Source organism: Erythrolamprus reginae, chromosome 4, assembly GCF_031021105.1.
Source record: "Erythrolamprus reginae isolate rEryReg1 chromosome 4, rEryReg1.hap1, whole genome shotgun sequence".
In the NCBI taxonomy this organism is placed as follows: domain Eukaryota; kingdom Metazoa; phylum Chordata; class Lepidosauria; order Squamata; family Dipsadidae; genus Erythrolamprus; species Erythrolamprus reginae.
In genome coordinates, this window is record NC_091953.1 from 103830181 (window position 1) to 103839734 (window position 9554).

General features: G+C 48.3%; 2 protein-coding genes across 3 annotated transcripts in view; one reads left to right on the forward strand and one right to left on the reverse strand.

Annotated features, from left to right (window-relative positions):
• Positions 1-1339, reverse strand: part of TFDP1 (transcription factor Dp-1) — a 39791-nt gene extending 38452 nt beyond the window's left edge. Inside the window, exon 1 of one of the 2 annotated variants that reach the window (XM_070751120.1) lies at positions 986-1339. The gene's annotated coding sequence lies outside the window, so the exon portion shown is untranslated. Of the gene's footprint in view, positions 1-838 lie in introns of both variants that reach the window. The other variant, XM_070751119.1, reaches the window with a different exon arrangement.
• The window catches only part of LOC139166905 (uncharacterized), a 984072-nt gene that overhangs the window by 876019 nt on the left and 98499 nt on the right, over positions 1-9554 (forward strand). The window lies entirely within an intron of this gene.

Below are 9554 nucleotides of genomic sequence, written 5' to 3' on the forward strand. Positions count from 1 at the left end.
TTCCTTAGACAAGGGCCCGAGTGGGTTTTCCCTTCCGTCCCCCGTCCAAGGGGCGTGCATAAGTGTCCCAGAATGCCTTCCGTCCCGTCCGAATGTTTCTCTTTTACTAGTTATCATGTATATTTATTAAGTGTCGTACCACATGACTCTTGACAAATGTATCTTTTTTCTTTTATGTACGCTGAGAGCATATGCACCAAGACAAATTCCTTGCGTGTCCAATCACACTGGGCCAATAAAGAATTCTATTTATCATTTATTTATTTATTAGATTTCTATGCCGCCCTTCTCGAGGCGACCCAAAGCGGCGTATATACGTATTATCTCTTTGTATGCCACCAAAACAAATACAAATAAAATATAATAAGTGTGTGGGGGGGAAGGGTTTGCAAAGTGGACGGGCGACCGCCACCTCTCTTAACTGCCTTTGCAGCCCTTGAGGGTGCAGCCTCTCTGCACGTTGGCTCGGGAGAGCCAGTGCTCCTCGGTTGGCTGTTGCAGCCGCCAACTCCGCATGCAAAGAGCTCGGCTGCCTTGAAGTATAAATGCTTCTTTGCCATCCCGCTTGGCTTCAATTAGAACCCAGAGTTCCCCATTCGATGCGGACTTCCAAGGAAGTGAGCCTTTGCCAGGCGGCCGGGGGAGGGGGGGTTGCTTTCCGGGACGCGTGAAGAGAATGCGGCGGCCGTCGCCTCGCTCCGAAGAAGCGGGTAAATTACCCCCCTCTTGCTCTGGGCCAAGTCTCGGCTCTCCCTTCCTGGCCCCCCGCAGGCTCCGCCGAGCGCGGCGGGCTGTCGTCCTTGACGCCCCCCCACCCCCCGGAGCTCGCCCCTCACACCTGTTCGCGCTCCCTGCACGGGAGGCGGCCGACGACAACGACGACGGAGGGGCGCCGCTGCCCTCCCACCGGTTCTTCTCCCGCCAGGGTTGAGTTTTCTTGGCGGTTGGCAGGAAGAAGGGAAAAGAAAAAAAAATTGAAACTTACACTTTCGTGCGTCCCTCCGGCGTGTGACGCTGCGCGCTGGGGCTGACGTCACGGAGGGGAAAAAACGTGCCCCACATAGACAAACGCGGGGAGAGCTCGTTACGCCCTCCCTCCCGTCTCTTTCACGCCAGGCGTTTGTTTAGCCAAGCCTACCGGGGCGGTGCAAAAAAAAAAAAAATACCCGCGCGCGCATGCGTCAGGTTTTCGCGCCTTCGAGATTCCAACACGCCTTTTTTTTTTTGCTCCCGGAGGCCAAAGGCGCTACAGCGGTTGCTGTTGGGTTCCGAATCCGCCAGCTGCCCCCAACCCCTGCGAAATGGAAAGCCTCTGTCGGGGGGGACTGCCCCGCCCCCTAGAGGGGGCGTGATTAATCAGGGCCGCTGAAGTGACGTCCCCCCCCCTCTCTTTTACTCTGCAGGCGCTTCAGCACTTTGGCGAAAGTAGGTTATCGGTGACCTCTTGAAATTCGCCAGTGTTCTCGGAGCCAAAGAAGTAATAGTGTCGAAGTGCAGTCGAACGTGCTTATTGTAATTGCATAGTTGGAATGCGGCTGTCGAGTTTATAGCGAGATGGAAGAGGTTGACCTATTAGGCAAAATTGGCTCTTCTGTGACATGTGGACTTCAACTCCCAGGATTCCCCGAGCTAGCACGATTGGCTCAGGAATTCTGGGAGTTGAAGTCCACATGTCATAGAAGAGCCAACTTTGCCTAACCATGGATTAGCGGTCGTTTTCGATAAGCAACCATTCATGGTCTTTGTGGACCAGTCGATTCCAAAGTAAGAACGCACAAAGCCAATTAGGGAGGAGAGGGAGATGATACTAATTCAGGAGGAAGAGACTATAGGTAGGGCTTTCCCTGCACATTTAAAATATCCCCTGCCTGCTCATATATACGATATATATATTTATTTGTGTAAAATAATATATATATGGTATGCCTGTATGTGTGTATGTTAGTATTGGGGATTTTCTTAAACTTATAATATTTTAATTAATTAGATTGTATTGGATTGTTTTTCACTTGTTGTGAGCCGCCCCGAGTCTTCGGAGAGGGGCGGCATACAAATCCAAATAATAAATAATAATAAATAAATAAATACATGATATACTGTATATGTATATGGGGTATGGCTAGCTGATGAGGCCAAAATAAGGCCGAAATAGATCTATCCTAGTCTCCCTTAATTTTCAAATTCAGCAAAAAAACATGTGACACATACAGATAGAATTGTCGGCTATCGATAAAAATTAACTGCCTTGGAAATGGCCCTGGGTTGGGCCTAGAGGCAAATGAGCTGTGATGTTCCTTCAATACACCAGGGTGATTCGACACAAAAATATGTAACCCTTCCCTGGTGCAGAGCTGAAGGGATTGGATACTGTAGCCTAGAGGATAATTCCCTGCCTTACAAGGACAAGGTTGCAAGTTCAAGTCCCAGTGAGGGTATGGCTAGCTGATGAGGCCAAAATAGATCTATCCTAGTCTCCCTTAATTTTCAAATTCAGCAAAAACACATGACATATAACATATATACATGATATATATTTATATGTATATACAGTATTCATGTATCATGTAATTTATTAAGAATTGTCCTAAAAATGCAAGTTCTGGGTGTATTTATAAATGAAGAGGCAACAGCCATTGCGATCTCCAGAACATTTAAAATTTATTTAAAAATTACTAAAATTAAGCTTTCGTTAGTCCTCTACTAACGTTGTCAGTGTTAAAATCCTCATTGAAGACAGTTGATTTTATATAATGCTGCTCACTTTGCTCATTGCCTGCGTGGGCCTGTGACGTGGGCAATGAGCAAAGTGAGCAGCATTATATAAAATCAACTGTCTTCAATGAGGATTTTAACACTGACAACGTTAGTAGAGGACTAACAAAATCTTAGTAAATTTAGTAATTTTTAAATACTTTTTAAACGTTCCAGAGATGGCAATGGCTGTTGCCTCTTCATTTATAGAATTTATTATATGTATTTTTATATTTTTTTATAAATTATATATATATAATTTATAGTATTTGTTCATTCTATTTGGATACTTGCTCATCTTTAAATGAGATGAGGAATGGGTTTTTGAATTAACATCATTAACATGATAAAAGGAGACGGGGATGACAGAATACATCCAGAACCGCGGCCGATAAGGTCCCAGAGTTGGCCTTCTTCAGGTCCCGTTGACCAAACAATGTCATTTGGCGGGCCCCAAGGGAAGAGCCTCCTATGTGGCGGCCCCGGCCCTCTGGAATCAACTTCCCCCAGAGATTAGAACGGCCCCCACCCTCCTTGTCTTTCGCAAATTACTCAAGACCCACCTTTATCGCCAGGCATGGGGGTTTTAAGATATTCCTTCCCCCTAGGCCATTACAAGTTATGCATGGTATGTTTGTGTGTATGTTTGGTTTTATAATAAGGGTTTTTAGTTGTTTTATTAAATTGGATTGTTACATGCTGTTTTTTATCATTGTTGTTAGCTGCCCCGAGTCTGCGGAGAGGGGCGGCATACAAATCCAATAAATAATAATAAAATAATAATAAGTTGCTGCCTGGCAGATCTCTACTGACGCCAGAGAAGCCCAGAGACCACGGAAGTGACCGCACTTCTAGTTGAGTGGGCCGTGATGACCTCAGGAGCAACTGAAGCTCATGGGCCTTGGCTAGACAGGCTCTTAGCCATTGACCCACTGTGGAAGATGTTACCCTTTGGTCCAGAATTGACAGCAAGAACAAAACAACAGTGATTCCAACTTCTGGAAAAATGAGGTCCTGGAAATGTAAATGTGGAGCGCCCGCCTCACCTCCAGAGTATGCCTCTTGCATTCCAAGGTGTAACTAGGTCATTGACAAAAGGCAGGTAAGATCAGGGGGAAGGTGGGATCCAGTCCCAGGACCACCCTGGAAAACACAAAGGTCTTTACAGGCTGACAATGCCACCAATTCTGAGATCCTCCTTGCTGATGTTATAGCCACCAGGAAGACCACTTTAAGAGACAGAAAATGAAGGCTGGCCTCCCTAAGTGGCTCGAAGGGAGGAAGGGTGAGGACCTGCAGAACTTTAGAGAGATTCTAAGTGGGGAGCCTGTGAACCACAGGGGGCTTAAGATTAGAGCCCCCCCCTGGGTCCTGATTCCACCCTGTGCACCAGGTTGAGAAGGAACACCAGATTCTCCTCATGAATTGTGGATGGTCACGTGGATGACCCCTCGAAAAAGGTTCTCTCCCCTTAGCATTTGCCGCTCAACCTCCACACAGTTCCTGGTAACCACTGCAGCTCTGGTTAGAAGATGTGCCTCTGGAACAGAACAATTTTCTCTGGGGGGATCTGCCAACTGGCAGACCCATGAGGTCAGCAAACCATGGTCTCCTGGGCCAGTAGGGTGCTACCAGAATGATGTCTGCCTTCTCCAGAAGGATTTTCCTGATCACTGCTGGGATGAAGGGAAGGGTGGGGGGAATGTGTACAACAGCTTCTTGGGCCAAGGGCAAGGAAGGGCACCCAGCTCCCCAGCCCCGAGTTAGGAACCGGGAGAAGCGTGGGAGTTGCGAGTTCATCGGGGAGGCAAACAGATCCAGGATCGGGCATGAGAACGAGTTCGATAGTTCTGAGAAGAGACTGGGTTACAGGCGGCACTTCAACTGGTCCATCGTGGCCCTGCTCAGCCAGTCCACCTGGTCATTCTCCGCCCCTGCAATGTGATCTGTCTTGAGAGACCCCAGGTTGGTCACCACCCAACTGCACAGGGCCTCAGATTCCTCCATTAGCAGGAAAAAATGGTGCCCCCCTACCAGTTCATGTGGGCTTTTGTGTCCACATTGTTAGGAGGACGACATGGCAACTCCCAATGTCCTGGATGGAAAGCTGGCAGGGCTAACCAGGCTGCTCTGAGCTCCAGCCAGTTGATATTGATATTGGAGCTCCTGTGGTGACCAACGACTCTGGGTGACCCTTGACCCCAAGTGGCTTCCCCATCCTAGCAGGCTGGTGTCCAATGAAATCATCAACCTGTCCTGGTCCCTGGAGAGGGAGGTCGATCCCCACCACGGCAGGGAGTGAAGGATCATAGGCAACTCCTGAACTTTCAACTGAGATTCCCTGAACCCACTTCTGATAGGGGAGAAGTAACCATTGTATTGGACAAGATTGAAACTCTGCCCAGGGTACAATGTCCAGGCAGGAGAACATCTTCCCCAGGAGTTGGGGACCTAAATAGTCAGTCACCAGGTCCCTTTCGGCAGTCGTTGGGGAGGCCACCTGGATGAGCAGTTCGTCCAGGTAGCACTGAATTCTTATAGGAAGGGTTGCCGTGATCTTGGTGAAAGTACGGGAGGCTAAAGCCAGGCCAAATGGGAGAGTGACATATTGAAAATGACACCTGGTGTAACAAAATCTCAGGAACTGCCTATGCTCTGGCCAGATAGGAACATGGAGGTAAGGTCCACAGAGGCTAGGAAATCTCCCTCCCTGATTCCTTGAAGGATGGAGGCGAGGGAATGCATCTTGAACCTCTGATACACCAGGTACCCGTTGAGCCCTCTGAGATTTAAGATTTCCCTCCACCCTCCTGAGAATTTCAGGATGACAAACAGATGAAGTAAAAGCCTAGCTCCCATTGATCCTGAGTCACTGGCTGGATTTCCTGGATGTCCAACAGATGCTCTATGGCCTCCTGCATAAGACAACCTCTGGATAGGTCCTTGGAAATGGGGCATCACAGAAACTTGGAGGGGGGGAAACAAACTCCAAGGACAGGCTGTACCTTATGGTCTCCTTGACCCAGGAGTCCAATTTGGTCTCCTCCCATTGGAAGTAGAAGAGGTTGAAACAACTGGCAGTCACTTCTGGCGCTTGGAAGGCCAGAAGGACAATCCACGTGAGGAAGGCTTGCCCTGGAACTGCTGTCTGCCTCTGTCACCGAAGGTGAATCTTGCAAGTCGATAATTTGATCTTGGGAAGGAGGGCCTATGTTGATGGGAAAAGCCTGCTGTGACTCCCCCTGCCAGAAGGCAGGCCGACAGAAATACGGTGATGGGCAGAAATGAGCCCAACCTCTCTGCAAGAGAAGCACCTTCCTTTTGTTCCTAATCTCAACTAAAAGGGGATCTAAGGACGGAGCAAACAAACTGTTACCCTGAAAGGGGGCGGAAGCAAATTTCTGCAATGATTTTACTCAAATCCTGATGGGCCCTAAGGTCAAGGGAGACCCTGCTTTGTAGCTGACAAAGCCAGCGACTGAAGCTCTAGTGAAGAAGGAAGGACGAGTTCCTGCCTTGATGGCCCAAGAACCAGTTAGGTGGGCTTTACACAGAGCCAACTTCTTCTTCTTGTCTGACTTAAGGGCATCCTCTACATCAGGTGGGAAGATGGAAGACGAGGTCAGAGACGCTACGGGAGGGGGAGTACCAGCTGCTCAAGAGCTGAATCCACACAGAACAGGGAACCCTCTAGGTTGCTGGGCCGGGAAGCCAGGGCTGGGTTGGACCACTGCTTCATAAGGTCCGGAAACATTCCTGGAATAGGAATGTAATCCGGGGTCGTTACACGTTCCGTGAACAGGTAATTCTCCTGATCCTGACTCAGAGGTTGGCTTCTGATGCTCAGAGTCCTTGTCTAACTTGGCCTTGGCCCTGATGAAAAAGAGCTGAATCGAAAAGCCCCTTTAACTACAGGCCTGCCAGGTGCTCCTGGCAATTATAGTCCTGCCAGGTGCTCCTGACAATTCCCCCTCCTCGCGCAGCTCGCTTTCAGAGAGGGATTGATGACTAACTCCTGAAGGGGCCAGGAACCCTGATCCTGAAAATCTTGATAGGTAGCCTCATAACCCCAGAGGTCTGCCTGAGAAGAAAAGTAGGTCTCCTGCCGATGTTTCTGCTGCTGTAGCCCCATCTGCAATGCCCTCTTTGATGGCTGATGCTATCCAGGACCTCAAGAAAAGAGGCAAGTCCTATTCCAGCAAAGTATCAGGCCTGAGCCTGGCCACCGTCGGTGTAAAGGTGGCTTCTGGAATCCTGCGAACTTGGGTAACTGGGCCATGGACTTGAACAGTGATGGATTCAGCAGCGACAATAGGCTGAAGGCCTGAGGGTCTCAGAACTGCAGCAGGAAGCCTGTAAGCTGAGGCCTCCCCAGAGTTTCAACAACCTGCTGTGCTTGAGCCACCTGCTCAAGGAAACATTGTGTTAAGGGCACGGCCATCTCACTTCTGGCCAAATCGCTGTGCCCAACAGAAGATTCTCTTATTCTGGCAATTTCCTTCTCCAAAGCTCTTTGTTGTTCTGTTTTTTGCTCCTTCCATGACGAGGACCAGTGAGTTGAAGATTTGGCCTTGATTGTTTCTGCCATTGCTAAGCCCACCACTCTGGGTCTGACTGAGGATCTGTTAGAAGAATAAGAAGCTGAGGGTGACCAAGAACCCCTTTGTGATCACCCAGAGGCAGCCCTGTTCTGCTCCACTGGGAAGCAATCCAGAAACCCTAGTCCAGTGATGGCGAACCACAGGTGGCACATGGAGTCATATCTGCTGGCACGTGAGCCGTTGCCCTAGCTCAACTCCAACATGCATGTGTACCAGCCAGCTGATTTTTGGCTCACACAGAGGCTCCGGGAGGATGTTTGTGGCTTCCAGAAAGCCTTCAATGGGATGGGGGAGGGCATTTCTATGCTCCCCCAGCTCCAGGAAGCCTTTGTAGCCTGGGGAGGGCGAAACACAAGCCTATTGGGCCCACCAGAAGTTGGGAAACAGGCCGTTTCTGGCCTCCAGGGGTCGGGAAAAGCTGTTTTTACCCTCCCCAGACACTGAATTATGGGTAGGGGACTCACATAGGCACAATAGCCTGTGAACACACCCTTTCAGCACCTGAGAAAAAAAAGGTTCGCCATCACTGCCCTAGTCCGAAAGAAAGGAACAAGCCAGGTCAGAGTCTGGCAGGCTCAGTCTCCCAATAAATGAGGAAACACAACCAGCAACCAACTCACCCAAGTGTTAGGGTAGGATAAGGAAATCCACTGACCTCAACACAGAGAGGTAGCTGATGCATCTCTGCAAACAGAACTCTCACTCTACTGACCAGGAACTGTAGGCAGGGGGAAAACGAACGCTTTAAACAAGAGACCAGACAAAACCTGGGACCCTGCTGCATGAATTTCTGTCCCAGAATGTTAGGAGGCAACAGTAGCTGCATCCCCTCCTGCACAGGGCCCATGTGGCAACTGGGCTGATTCCAAAATGGCAGCCTTCAATAAAACGGCCGCCATGTGGCAATGGAGCCCAGTGAGCTGCGATTGCCCACAAGCTGGTTGCTACTCCTAGCTCCCATCCGTCTTCGTGGAGAACCAAGCAGAAAAAAACTGAGCTTTTTAAAATCTTTGCCTGCTGTTGGGAGCATGTGGACTCACTGCGCCCACTCTCACCTTTATAGCTTTTTTCCGAAGCTGGTGACCGTGTCTTGCTTTCCCCAGCCTCCACGCTATCCCTTTTTAAGCAAGAAAGACGAAGGGGAGGAAAAGCTATCCTCTCTGAGCACTTGGGAAGGCTGGCACCACAGCCTTAACAAGGCACCGATTGCCAGCCAGCATGTTAGAAAGGCCTTGGCCACTCACCAGCCAGTGAAGCGCCCAGCGAAGGGCAAGCGCTGTGATGAACTTGCAGCCCTGTATGCAAAAAACTCTCCCCTCTTGTTCTGTTCATCAAGCTCTAATCAGGGGGAGAAGGGGGGAAAAATCAACAATTCTCTTCTAGGGAAAAACAAAACAAAATTACAAACAAACTACAGTAGCTCAAACTCAGGAGCTAAAAGTTTTACTTCCAAGAGTTGAGACTGAATTGAAAAAATGAGACCGGGACCAGGGAGGCGTCTCTTCCATTAAATCCATGCAGTCATAGAGCTAGAGGATTAGAGATGACCCATTCTGGACTCCCCCGTCAATCAGAGCACGGGGAAAGCCAGATTCACTTAACAACCAGATTACTAACTTATCAACTGTGGCGATTCGCTTAACTAGGGCAAGACAGGTCATAAAACGGGGCAAAATTCACTTAACAAATTTCTCACTTAACAAAAAGTTTAGTCTCAATTGTCATAAGTCGAGGATTACCTGTACAGGTAGTTAGTGGCTGTTCACTGTTATGAGGGTTACGAAAAAATAACTAACCAACCTTTGCATTTACAAGTGTCACTAGTCTGGAAATCACCATAAAATCTTAAACACATTTGCAGTTTCACTTAGTGACCACTTTGCTTAATGACTGAGTTGCCAATCCGGATTGTTTGCTAAATAAGAACTACCTGTATTCTCCAGGTTTTTCACTTCAAATGTTACATCCAGAAATAGTTCAGTTTGCAATTTTTACATATTCTCTCTGTAAGATTAGGAAGTAATATTTAATCTATATTTTGAAAACAGTTTTCATAAATAATAAACTCTTATAGTGAAGAATGTGCAGAATTAGCAATTCTTATGGGGTGCCAGTTTTTTAAAATTTAGCTGAGTTCAGTGAATAACCAATGTATTTATTTCTAATAACGCTGCAGTATACTATGGAACAATATAATTTAAG